Raw genomic sequence first — 14,982 nt, 5'->3', positions numbered from 1 at the left:
ACCACTGCCCTATACTGCCAACACTACACACAAATGCATGCCTGCATTCAAACGCCAACACTACACACCCCTACATTCACTCACACATTTTCCATACAAAAACCCATGCTTACATTTAGATGCACAAACACTGCTCAATGCTACATTCATTGTAAAAAAAATGTGGGTGTTTTTTTACATTTCAAGGGGGGGGAGGGGGGTGCCATAAGGAGGATCCGCCCCGGGTGCCAAATGCTCTAGGTACGCCCCTGTATGAGGGACCCCAAGAAACTGTGAAAGTAGGTATAGCGGCTGGACGACTACCTGTCATAGTTACTTAGCTGAAGATGAGACTAGCATCCCCCAAGTCCGGCCTACCTACATTTGTGATTAAAGACGGTTGATCCAAAAGAATGCGAAAAACCCAGTTTGAAGCGCTTTCCAATTTGCAACAAGCTAGGGAAAAAATCCTTCTTGACCCCAGAACGGCAGTCGGATTTATCCTTGGATCAAGCAGTTATCGCCCTATATTAAAGATTGATGACAGGCATGAGATAGGTCTGATAGTGACTGAAGTACTTGGATGTTGATGGGAAAACTGAAGTGAAAATTCCTGGGACCTGAAACGCCTTGAGTATGGTAAAATTCTGGTATGAGGAGATGAAACTGCGTGTGAATGAAACCTGAACAACATGTGAAGTTGTAGAGTGTATGCAAGTAAGAGGTGGCAAAAAAAGCGAAAATCAATCACAGACAATGTAATCAACAGAGACAGGAACAGTATATGTGAGAAAGGAGCCTCAAGGGGAAGAACGGACCTGACACAAGAACCATGATTGCTAGAAAAAAGAGAGCCAGATGTGAATGATGACGACCCTGAGCTCACGAGGCTGGCAGCCCATGGTCAGGCCCCGAAAACGCCGGGAATGGTATACAGGGAAAGGTGGCAGTTACCATCCGACGCTGCCCCATAGACGACAGCCGCAAAGACAACCAGGGGTGCGAACAACGGAGAAGAGCGAAACTCGGCCCCCTCCAGCAACAGCGTTACCCGTGGAGGCAGACAGACACTGAGAGTACAGCTGACCGGAAGGCTGCCGAGCGGGGATAAGTTGACTCGCGAGAACCGCAGCGAAGCAGGGAAGTGCCCAGGACCCTAAAAGAAGGTAGGAGTAGCCAAAACTCCACAGCGCGATTAGAACCAGACCTAGCCAAAGAGCCCGGGCGGAAAACCACACCTACGCCTAGCAGCGGAGACCTGCTAGAAAATGAGACGAATAACCGCGCACAAGCGACGTAATGTGCGCATGAGTGTGAAAATGTGTGAGTGTGCGGGCTGGCATACTAGCTAATGCCAAAAGGCGAAGCAATTAAAAACTAGGTTAGGTGATAGGTGAGGCCCTGCTAGATGCCAAGCGGCGAGAGAGGCTCTATCTATGAGTTGGCGCGAGGGGATAACGTGGCCACTGAACGTTGTGGCGGGGTGTTGGCCTCTCGGTGACAGTTAAGCATAAGATAGAATGGGAGTGACAGGTGAGGCCCTCCCTATGCCACAATGCGAGGTGACTAACTATGATTTGGCCCGAGGGGCGTAGTACCTCAGAGTATGGGTGTTGGCCTCGCGGGACCACTAACCTTAAGCGAAGAAGCCAGGGGGGGAAATACCAACTAGTGGACACCTAGAACCCTGACAGCCAGCCACAGCTAACTAAGAGGGGAGGGAAGGTAGTGTGAGAGGATAGGTTTGCTGAATGTGCATCGAAGACGTGAGTGTGAAAGAGGAAATACCGCAGGGCCGACCATAACCGAAAGCAGAGTAAGCACGTCAGTGTCCAGGTGGACGGTCGAAAGGAGCAAGCCCGGCAGTAGGTAACAGAAACAGAGTTGGGGTAAGCCCCACGGGGGTCACGAGACCCAGTGCGAGTGTGTGTGAGTGTGCAGGGGAATGCTGGCATACTAACTAAGCCAAAAGGCGAAAACATTAAAAACTAGGAGTGGTGACAGGTGAGGCCCTGCTAGATGCCAAGCGGCGTGAGAGGCTCTATCTATGTGTTGGCGTGAGGGGATAACGTGGCCACTGAAACGTTGTGGCGGGGTGTCGGCCTCTCGGTGACAGCTAAACATAAGATAGAATGGGAGTGACAGGTGAGGCCCTCACTATGCCACAATGCGAGGTGACTAACTATGATTTGGCCCGAGGGGCGTAGTATCTCCGCGTATGTGGATGGGTGTTGGCCTCGCGGGACCACTAACCTAAGGTGAAGAAGCCAGGGGGAATTACAACTAGTGGACACCTAGGACCCTGACAGCCAGCAACAGCTAAGTAAGAGGGGAGTGTAACGAGTGAGAGAGGGGGCGTACTGTGTGAGTGAAAAGGAAGAGTGGGGCGGGGTACAAGGAAGAGTCGTGGGTCGATTGTAACTGGAGGGCAGAGTGAGCCCGTCAGAGTCCAGGTGATCAGGCTGTATGGAGTACGCAAGTATGAAAAGAAAGCGCAAACGCGTGTAGAACCCACGGGGTACCGACACCGCAAGAAAAGGAAACTATAATGGGAGAAATTAACCCTCTAAGTTATATATGTAAAAAGTTTCATTTCTCCAATTAGCTAATGTGTCCTAACCTCCTCCTCACCCCCGGCACCCTTTTTTTTTTTTTAAATTCCCACTTGCAAAGTCTGGCGTGAGGGTGACTGTTTATAGGTGTTGGGAGGCAATACTGTGACAACTGTTTAAGTGAGTGGAGGACAATGGCAGAGTACAAGCGAGCGGCTCATGGAACTGACAGTGACCATATAGTAAATAGAGCGAGATACAGGCATTGCTGTGCAGCTAAGCGCCCACTAACACGTCATACACAAACCCATTGAGCATAACGTTGGAGGCTCTGTTTATATAGAACAAAAAGGAAACAGCCTTCCCGAATTTAACATGCCATTATGGTCTGTTCTCTGTTCAGAGTGCCTACTAGGTGCTTTTATCGTTTGATCCTTAGATTTAGCAGTGATTAAAAGTGTACAGCTATGTCAGGTACATGTAGCAAGCACTTGTGGCATGACAGATCTGTAGCTCTGTGCTGAATATTTGAGATACGCGGTGAAAAGTGAAAATTCGTCCATGTCTAATGGTAGTTACCTGACAGAAAGGATGAGGGGCTATTTACTAGGGCTGCTTAGTTGCATGTTTTCGTTCTCTGCACCAAAATCCGTTCTCACAAGCAACAAAAAAGGGGACCAGAGGGAATAGAGTCTCCATCCACTGTCCGCCAAGGCAATGACTGTAAGCTCTCTAGGGTAGAGCATGCACCCCGCTCACCTCCAGATCTGCAGAAAAGGAACACCTGGTGCGCCAGCGACGACCAGCAGGAAGATCGGTTCCCCAATCCACTGAATCGGAGGTGAGCAGCGACATAGCCGGGCTGACTCCACAAGAGCCAGGGCTGAAAGGGGGCGATGAGGAGGACGGGAGGCAGAACTCCGGATAGAAAACACCAACTGCCCAAAACCTGCTCTGCAGGGAAGTGAGCCCGCGGACCGCAACTACCTGAAACGGGGACTAAAAAGCAGCACTCACCGAAACCATGCCCCTGCCTGACACGCAACCAGGATGGACAGCACAGCAAAGGACCTTCTCTACGGCCAGGTAAGCCGGACCCGCCGACGACACCCCTGAGAAAAGACCGCGGATGGGAAGAAACCGGCGACGGAAAAACGGCAGGTCAGGTAAGGAGAAACCACGAGGGTGCAGACGGCGACCGGAAACAGCTTCCATGCGAATCGCTTAGTAGGGTAGTTTAAGTAGGGAACAAGTCCCTCCCACAACTGCAGGCCAAGCCTTTACATTTGTGAAATATTTATTGCTATTGATATGCTAAATATAAAATAATAGTACACATACAATTGGATGAGCAATTCAGTTTTCAAATATAGAGGGTCATAATTAAGTACAATACCTACTTCAAGACACAGTTGTAATCAAAATTATTTAAACTCCCATTAAAAATCAGGTTTATTGTCAACATTTACAGTCTTTCCACAACTTCAACAAATCAAACTAAAGCAATTGAAATAGCTCAACCCAACGAATGATTCAAGTGATTTCCCCAAATTCAGCTGAAAACATATGTATAACTTATAATGACTTGTCCGGTCTCAGAATTATTCAACCTCTTCATGGCAAGCACCTTTGGTACTTTTATTATCTAAAATGCAAGCTCTTAGTGAATAATCCCCTAAAAAAATGTTTAGAGTAACACTCATTTTGTTATAATCAACTATGTTAATGGTTCACTTTAGTTTGTCCACCTTAGTATCCAGTAGCAGATGATTCACTGTATTCAGGGGGCAGTGTAATTGCTGTATCCAATAGGTAGTATACACTTCAAAAAGGCTTAAAAGATACAAGGAAAATAACAGTGTGATATTGTAGTTTTATTATACTACCAAAATCCTTTCCCTTATGTGATATTCTTACACAATAAAAATGTGGTTGTCTCCAAAACCCACAAATAGCACACTTTATAGCACAATATAAAACAGCAGATTTTGACAGATTCTGTTACCTCTCTGCCAGTACACTCCGAAATGGGTGAGCCAGATGGAAACTACAGTGGCAGCTGCTGAATAATTTCTGTTTGCTTGTAGCACGCAATCCACTCTTTACATCAAACTACATCAACGCATTTCGCTCGCTTTCAATATGATAAGGATCTTCTGCAAGAATATTTGTCTGATCAATTTGTGGTAATGCTCAATCCTAAAGCTTTAGTGATTAGTACCCCCACCAAGGATGTGGTCAATAGAGTTAGCAGAGTAGTTATAGAAGAGCAGGATACAAACTTAAAGGGACACTATAGTCACCACAAAAACTACAGCTTAATGTAATTGTTCTGGTGAGTATTATCATTGCCTTCAGGCATTTTCATGCAAACACTGCCTTTTCAGACAAAACGCAGTGTTTACATTGCCCCAAGGACCTCGCAATCACATGGCCCAGGTGGGCCAAATCGACAGCAGGGGGACTGCTTGAGATGCCAGGCAAGTCCCCCCATCGCGATTGCCGGCGGGGGATCACCAGCGAGCAGGTAAGTCCCCTGGACGGAGGGGACGTAATATGCCGCCCGCCGGTGTTTAGAGTCCCCAAGGATGGCATAGTATGCCTGCCGTCCTTAACCCCTTAAGGACCGCTGACGGTTCAGGACCGTCAGCGGTAAAACGTGCGTTTGGACCGCTGACGGTCCTGAACCGTCATAACGGTTTTGGGCTACTTACCTGATCGCCGTCGGTCCCACGGCGGCGATCAGCTCTCCTCCCGGTCCAGGGGGGTTGCCTGTCTGCCCGGGCAGTCCCCCCTCGGCAGATCAGGACCCCACGGCCATGTGATCACTCGATCACATGACCGCAATAGGGGTCTGTGTATCTGCCTGCAGGGGGACTGTCTGTGCTGACAGGCAGTCTCCCTGCATCTGTAAAATCAAAAATAAAGTGTAAAAAAAAAATCTGTGTAAAAAAAAAATAATATGTGTATATATATATGCTATATATACATGTATTATATCTATATATACCTATATATAATATATGTATATATATCATATATATAATGTCACACTAAGTGTATTTTTATATTTATATATACGTATATAATTATAAAAATACACTTATATTTAAATTACACACGAATATATACAATATATATAATAACTATATATATGGTATATATATATTATTATAAAATACAAATAATATGTTAATAAAAATAAATAACAAAAAATAAAAATAATTTTGAATAATTAAAAAAAAATTATATATATATATTCAGTTTTATTCTAACAGTATTTTGATATTGATATATATATATTTATATCAAAATACACTTAGAATGTAATGATATATATATCTATGTATAAATAAATAAATAAAAATAATACGAAATATACATATGTCCACATACATAATTACATAAATAATTTCATAAATATACACGTAGACGTCAAATATATAAATATGTATATATATTAAAATTCTACGTGCATATTTATGTAATATTTTTACCTAATTAAGTAATTTTAATGATTGCAATTTGAGGGACCTGCCTGCCAACCCAGGCCAAAAGTCCAGATAATTTAATTTGCTAGCACTGTGTTTAACCCTGTAACTTTCTATGACACCCTAAATCCTGTACATGGGGGTACTGTTTTACTCGGGAGACTTCGCTGAACACAAATATTAGTGTTTCAAAACAGTAAAACATATCACAGCGATGATATTGTCAGTGAAAGTGACGTTTTTTGCATTTTTCACACACAAACAGCTCTTTCACTGAGGATATTATTGCTGTGATATATTTTACTGTTCTGATACACTAATATTTGTGTTCAGCGAAGTCTCCTGAGTATAACAGTACCCCACATGTAGAGGTTTTATAGTGTTTGTGAAAGTTACAGGGTCAAATATAAGGCTTGATTTTACTTTTTTTTTTTTTATTGAAATTTGTCAGATTGGTTAGGTTGCCTTTGAGAGCGTATGGTAGCCAAGGAATGAGAATTAGTCCCATGATGGCATACCATTTGCAAAAGAAGACAACCCAAGGTATTGCAAATGGGGTATGTTCAGTTTTTTTTAGTAGCCACTTAGTTACAAACACCGGCCAAAGTTAGCGTTTTTTGCATTTTTACCACACAAACAAATATAAATGCTAACTTTGGCCAGTGTTTGTGACTAGGTGGCTACTAAAAAAGACTGGACATACCCCATTTTGAATACCCTGGGTTGTCTACTTTAAAAAATATGTACATGTTAGGTGTGTTTCGGGGATTTATGACAGATAACGGTGTAACAATGTCACTATTGATACATTTAAAATATATATATATTGAAACAGCAATTTCCTACTTGTATTTATAGGCCTATAACTTGCAAAAAAAAGCAAGGACAAAATTTTGAATCTATTTAGCAGTTTTTTTCATTAGCTTTTGTAGATAAGTAAAAGATTTTTCAAGTAAAAGTCCAAAAACATGTTTTTTTTTTTATTTTTCACCATATTTTATTATTTTTTTTAAATACAATATATGACATAATATACATACTGGTATGTAAAGAAAGCCCTTCTTGTCGTGATAAAAACAGTATATAACTTGTATGGGAACCGTAAATGAGAGAGCGGAAAATTACAGCTAAACACAAACACCACAAAAGTGTTAAAACTGCTCTGGTCCTTAACGTACAAACATCGCAAAAACAGGCCGGTCCTGAAGGGGTTAAGGAGTTAATTCGTTTCATCAGGGGTGCTTGAGACAACACCTGTTTTGCACATTTGTGCTGTTGTGAAGGATTCTGTTCAGGGGTTGAATAATTCTGAAACTGGAGAAGTCATTATAAGATGCATTTTCACCTAAATTTGGGAAACCACTCAAAGCATTTGTTGTGTTGAAATATTTAAATTGCTTTTGTTTAATTTATTAATTGCAAACAGCGGAAAGTCTGTAAATTTTGACAATAAATCTGATTTCCAATGGGGGTTGTATCATTTTGAGTACAACTGTATGTAGTGTTAGGATGTCAATGCTTTCAACTGCATATTGGTCTGTTAATGTGATTTGGATTAAAACTATTTCTCAAAATAAAATAAACCAATAATGGATAAATAAAAACAATCTTTAAATAAAATACTAATTCCACAGCACTTTTTTCACATTCAATAAAAGTATTCTCTGCATCTCCCAGAATAGTTCTCTTGCACAATAGATGTTGATTGTTATGGAAATTGACAACTCCCTGAAATATCCCATTGTATGGGACCAGATTAAATCATCAGTTAATTAATTGGTGCATAATTGTGAATCCTGATGAGTTATTGCTTACATTTTTACATTTGCCATAAGAGAAAAGAACAGTTGTCCTTACTGTATTTAAAATAATGTATTACAATACCAACCAGCAACAAATTTCACTGCAATACAATTTATAGTTAATTAACAATTTAGCATCTAATAGAGTAAATTTCCTTTTAAGTTTATACATACTTCATACAGGTAAAATATACAGACTGATAGGATAAGTATATGTTGGATCTGATAAATCTGAACATATGCATTGTTTTCATATAGAAAGATAATTATAGAGTAATGCCAATGTATATGTATTTCATTATCATATAACAGGAATACCAGTAAAGGTATAGTGCAGTAGGAAATTAAAAATCAAACAAGACTGATTATATAATAAACCGAATAAAAGATTTAAACATAAATACATCAATAGAATTACAAATGAGAGAGAGAGTGGAAGGCAAGGCCAGAGATAAATAAGTCTTAAAGTCTCTTGACTTAATCCTTGCATATGCTAAAGCAACCCCTATAAACTAGTATTGGTTAAAACATCACTTTTATTGAAACTTAACAAAAAGTAATATATTTACACACAAAGTGGGGGAGAGAGGGGAATTAATGCTAAAAAGTACTAAGGTAATATGTGGTTATAGTACCTGTGACACTGAGGGGTGATAGTAGAATAATATCAAAGAACCAAAAAGTATTAATAATACATTTCTCCAACTCCCATCATGCAGTGCCAAACTAGCGTCAAACCCCTTTCCCCCTTTGCTAAAAGAATAGCCGAAAGTAACTAGCAGCTAAATATCCATACAAGATATAGTGAATTAAAAATTATAACGAGGTGGCTAATCTGGGAAATATAAATAGCTGCAGCATCATCCCCTGTCTGCGCATGCCACACACTGCTCTAAAAGTCCCGACGCACGTTTGGGCGAATAACGGCTCTTCCAAGGGAACCGGGTCAGAGTGAGTCGGTAGTTTAAATATCCCACTCTCCATACCGATTGGATCTCCATTCCACCAACCGGATTGGAGGGCAAAGAGTGACATAATTGAAAACAAATTGACCCTTTGTACACTGGGTAAAAATTAGGTGATAGTATAATGTCCTATTTAGATTTATTAGGTAAAAACAACACTAAGCATGAGATTGTGCGAAACAATATTCAACCTGTAAAGTACGGTGAATACATATATTATTCCTTACATATCCATTAGTGACGAGTAGAGTTGCTACTAGATATTAGACATAGATATTCTCACAATTCTACGGATCGAGTGGCAACTCTACTCGTCACTAATGTAAGGGATGCCATATGTATACACGGTACTTTACGGGTTGAATATCGTCTCGCACAAACTCATGCTTAGTGTTGTTTTTACCTAATAAATCTAATTAGGACATTATACTATCACCTAATTTTTACCTGGAGTTATTTCAGATCAGTGCTGGAGATGTAATAATGAAAAAGTAACGGTATAACATATGTGGTGGGAATGTGAACAATTCAATATTTCTAAACATAAGATACGATTAAGGCCTTATGGATGAAACATTGCATCTTTCAGATATCTTTAGGTTCTATTGACAATTCAAACTAAATTCATAGTGAACTGTAAATTTAAGTCAAATAATTAAAGTGGAAACATTTTACATTCAATTTGTATATACTTGGCATTCCTGGCAATTGACCTTGACCACATTCAGGATTCAATAGATGATTGACAGGTTATACGGAGAACTAGTTAATTGTGATTATCTGAAAAACTAACAACAGCAATTCCCTGAAGACAAAACACTTTTTACAATACAACCTACAATTCTAAACACCTGTGCTGTATGCATATACCCTACGTTGGGAACAAGTATTCACCATAATAATAGACAACATAAAGTATATAAAAAAATATTATAAATGAAAAAAATTATAAAAGTGCACATTGGTTTATAATAACAGTTTGTTCTCTTAAATGATTTTAAGTATATGCTCTAATATGTGATGCTTCCTGTCAAGATTGAATTTGTGTGTTCAATATTTTGTTGATTTAATTGTTTAGTGCTAGAAGAGATAACCATTATTGCAGTTCTTACTCAGCATAAAAATATGAAGACAATAACCCCTTGCCTATTACAAGCCTTCACAAAATAAAATAATATCACTTTCAGCCTACTTCAGTGATGCAGTGTTTGGACTAAAAAATTAGATCAATTACAGGGAAAAATATAATGTTTCAGAATTCTAACTTCATTTTGTGACTCCATTTAGGGTGGGTAAAGTCCCGATGGATAATTTTTTATACTCATAGTCTGTTAGTTGCTAATGTTTGTTTGCAAAGCAACTCGCTTTCTGCAGTGCTGATAAAAAATGCCCCTGAGAACAGTAACACATTTGAAAGTACATTAGATAACCTTGTTCATTGTTTACCTTATTCAAGCTACTTTTATGGTGGTAAAACATAGTTGTAAGGGGTTTATTGACTTAATAGTGACCAGTTCCGAACTAAAAAAAAATATTTGCACAATTTAATTTAAGCCCAAAAAAGCAAGTTAAAGACATTTATCATATTTATTATATATATATATATATATATATATATATATATATATATATATATATATATATATATATATATATATATATAGTGCAGCTACTTTGGTCTAAATGATGCAAATTATGCTTCAAAAATGTAATACATGTGCCATAAATATACTGTATAAACCAAACTAAAATTGTACATAGAAATTGTTTGTGATGATTTCTTGACACTGTTTTTCCATAAATGGACAGAAGCAAATGGAAAGCATAGTGTGGGTATATAGATGAAAGGGGCACTCTACTTTCCCAAAGCACTTTGGCTTGCTGAAGTGTTTTAGGAATTAACTGCATGTGCCCTCTGCCTTATATTATAAAAGCATAGATTTCAAAAGAAACAAAGATTTCAAAAGAAAGCTAGAAGTCTTTCCTAACTCTCTCACTTTTAACTGTAGTTCAAAGCACACGTAAATGCTTCTTAAAGAGAAGCAGTATTTGTAATATTTTTAAATGAGAAGCACTGTTGGCGGATTGTTTTGATAGCTACACATGTAATGCATCCCAATACTTGTCTATAAAAAGCATCTGATTGGACATAAGTTATCAGTAATGAAGGCTTCACAGGAGGTGATTATGTGATTACATTGTGACGGAACGCTGTGACGGCGTTCCGTTACATACGTCATGCGGGATGGGCTAAACATCATATCAGCAGTCTGTGGTTGCCAATCTTTTGTCATGCAGGGAGAGCCTGGAGGGGAGCAGCTCACAGATCAATGGCTTGATTTTGGAAAACATACCCCTTAGATGTGTCACTCAGCAGTAAGGAGAACTTTGTGAATATCATGCTGGCCAAATTCATGGCAGTGCTGCAGAAGAGCAGGGTACAGAGGGCAGCCCCAAAAGCACAAGTGAGCGTGTGACATTCACTAAGTGTACGTGCTCCTGGGAGAAACCTGAAAGAGGGCAGGAGAAATTAAAGCAGAGAAATTTAAGAAGAAATAGGAGTAAAAAGGTACATGAAGGGAAACACACAGCTTAAATAGAATAACTCATGATAAGGGTCATGAGTGACTAGTAGAGGTTATATGGTTATATGCAGGGTGCAAGAAGCACTGAGGAGCACTGTCTATATATGTGTTTGTATGTGATTCTCTGAATGCTTTTATGTTTGTGTATGTGAGTTTGTATATGCCTACATGTTTGTTAGTATGTGTCTGTATGTTTTAAGTCTCTGTATTTGTGAGACTATGTGACTGCATGTATGTTAGTATCAGTCTGTATGCATTTTAGTGTGTTTCTGTATTTTGTGTGGGGTCTTTATTAGTGTTTGTTTGTGTATGTATATGTGTTAGTATGTCTCTGTTTATGTGATAGTATGTGCTTGCATGTGTAATAGTATGGGTCTGTATGTGCACTAATCTAGGTCTGCATGTATGTTAGTATGTGACTGTGAGTATATCAGTATGGGTTTGTATTAGAATTGTGCATGGTGGAAACATTTGTTTTGATTGAATTTTCAAGATGGCTGAATTTTGGCCATATGGCGGCTTGATAGCTACGGCTTGTATGTTAAATTCTGTAATTCAACTTGAAAAAAAGAATGTGATCAAGTCCATTACAAGTTCATCTGTTGATCGTCCATTTCTGAGTGCATTTACATTAAAATATTTTCCTTGAAAATAAGACCGTTGCATGGTATGTTGTGTTCCTGCTTTGTTGTGTTATACAGAACGTATCTGGACTTGATACCTCAATCCCCCATGTATCGACTAAGCTACTCTACACATCCAAATATCTTTGCACGACTAAGTCAAAGAACATGTCTGATAATACATACATGAAGAATAAAACAAGATCTCTATTTCAACAATGCTTGAGTAAACTGCTGATAATTTTAGCCTGAGGGAGATGATTAACCCAATTATAAGAAGCTTATAATTGGACCAGTGCACAAACTTCTCCAAAGACTAATTGGTACTCTCTGTTAGGCCATTAGATGGAATGCCTAACATGTTACAATTCTTACAGTACACTATTTAAACAAAGACTCATTACCTGCAGAAAGTTCCGAAACAAGGAGAAAAATATAAAAAATTCTGAATCTGTCAGCAGTTCCTAAGGTAGAGGAAATTATCTTAAACAATGTGTCAAGAGCTCCAAACATAGTTTGTTAGCCTTGGGAAGAAAATTAGGTCCACAATGAATTTCACTAACTGTTATTTAAAAGCAAAGTATCTGATTGAGGAGTAGAGTAAGTCAAACCTAAGCAAGTTTTTTTGTTTAGTTTTCAAATACAAATTGTATAGATAAATAAGAAAAATAAAATTTTCCCTCAACAATTGCTTATTATTGAAAGACTATATAGATTATTTATGTATTTTATAATGTATTTGTGTTTGTCATAGGGCCATGATGTATCACACATGTTAAGTAATAATACTTAAAGGGACATTCTAAGCACTAAAGCCATTAAATGAAATAGTAGATACATTTTAGGTAGCCACTAGAACCGCTGCTTCCTTACATCCTTCAATTTTCAAAGAACTTTACTTCAAGCATAGAATCTTCTTAAAGTAAAGGATTTAGTGAATTGTTTCTCTATTAGAAGTATTTCATTGGCTAATTGTAATCATTGCCGTTCCTAAGCTTTCTCTCCTCGGTGATCCTTTTTGAAAAGCATTTGATTGGACATAAGTTGTCTGAATGAGGAAGATGCTGCGAGGAATCTCTCCCAGCACAAGATACAGGAATAAAGGTAATTTTAAGAGCACATTTTAATAAAATTGGTGGAGCCAGTAGTTTAAACTTCCAAGAAACACATCTAATTAAATATGCTTAAGGATGCTTTAAGATCTCTTTATAGCTTATTTGTTGTACAGATTTAATTATTATTCTATTGCCTCAATTTAATATGTTTGGATACGCTTTTTACATTATTTAATATTTTTAAAAATATTTTAATACTTCAATATTTTTACTATATTGATGTTTTTTTTATATATTTCATTACTTTGGATATATTGATATATGTTTGATATATTGATATATTTTTGATATTTTAATATTTTGAAAAAATGTAAATAATTTTATAAAGCTTATTCAAAATTATTGAATTGAGGCCTATATTAGTCTGTATTAAAAATAGTTTAATAAATGTAAAACACCCAAAATGTCTTTACTTTTTTGTTGACCATTATACTACAAGGCTATTAAACAGCTCCTTTGCAACCTCTCAGGATAATACAGTTTTATGTGATGATATCCTGTCCAACTGTTATATAGAAGCAAAGAGCAAAATGTTGGTGATATTAGATGGAAAGAATAAGATGGAAAAAAGAAGCAAAAAAAAAATAAAAACTATAGAAATGTAATTAAAATATAATCTAGCATCATCCAGTCTAGGTAATCTATCCTACACATGACATCTAATATATTTGGGTTCCTGAAGTGATCATTTACATGAAAAAATTATATATCCATTGTATCTTGAATGTAATCTCGTCCATGCTTTGAAGACAAATTGCTCTCGATCAGTATGCCTTTTCCCCTTTTTTATTAATACAAAGATATACATAGTTCTATTCTTTGATTAGCTTTATGTCTTCTCATTTTGGCATCATTGCATCACTGCTGGGAGGAAAAAATAAAGATACTAAAAAAAAAAAATGTAGTAAAAACACAAATAATGGTCTTCAGAATGTATGTAACATGCTGATCTCCTAAGCATGTTTCCTAAGCAATATATTTACTGAATATATGTGCAAGTTTATAGTATATATGTGCTAAAAAACGGTGCAAATTATTTCTAGAAAATTAGTGTGAATATTATACAAGTAGAGAAAAAAAATGCACAGAAGAAAATGGGTTCCCAGCTCGAAATGCTAATGAGCACAGACAGACATTGTGTTTCATATTTTACCCTGAATTTCTGCCGATACCTTTAGCAATAAACATTGTTTTAAACACAGCTTTTGCTAAATGAAACCAAGCCATGATATCTGTCTGTGCTCATTTACATGTGTATCAGGGAACTCTCGGAGTATTGTGGAAACAATGTGTCCAAGGGGGGCTTTTCAAAGACCAACTTGAGATATGTAGGTGAAGCATCACAGTAACGTTTCTGATATAGTCTGATTGATATATATATATATACAGTGGGACCTCGCTTTACAAACGCATTGGTTAATCCAATGAAAATAATGCCTCAGTTTACAATTTTTTTTCGCAATACAAAGCAAGTTTCCCCAGGATGTATTGCACCAGGAAGGTTTATAGCACCACCCCCTGCATGCTGGAACCTGTGTGTAGCATGTGGCGTTGAGTGTGGAGTTGTTGGAGCGGTTTTGCATCGAGTTTTGGAGCCATTCTGGAAATTGTTTGCAGTTGTTTTGGGACTTTTTGGTGCATTTCTCAAGCTGTGGAAAGGTAGGGAGCTGAGCTTCATTGTTTGCATGCCTTTTATTGTGTGTTCTGCACATGGATTAATTGGTTTTCAATGCATTCCTGCGTTTCTGTTTACAAATTTTTCGCAATAAGAAACGTCCCGGAGAATGCATTAAATTTGTAAACCGAGGTCCCACTGTATATATATATATATATATATATATATATATATATATATATATATATATATATA

Source organism: Pelobates fuscus, chromosome 2 (genome assembly GCF_036172605.1).
Source record: "Pelobates fuscus isolate aPelFus1 chromosome 2, aPelFus1.pri, whole genome shotgun sequence".
Taxonomy (NCBI): domain Eukaryota; kingdom Metazoa; phylum Chordata; class Amphibia; order Anura; family Pelobatidae; genus Pelobates; species Pelobates fuscus.
This window is presented reverse-complemented; position numbering follows the sequence as displayed.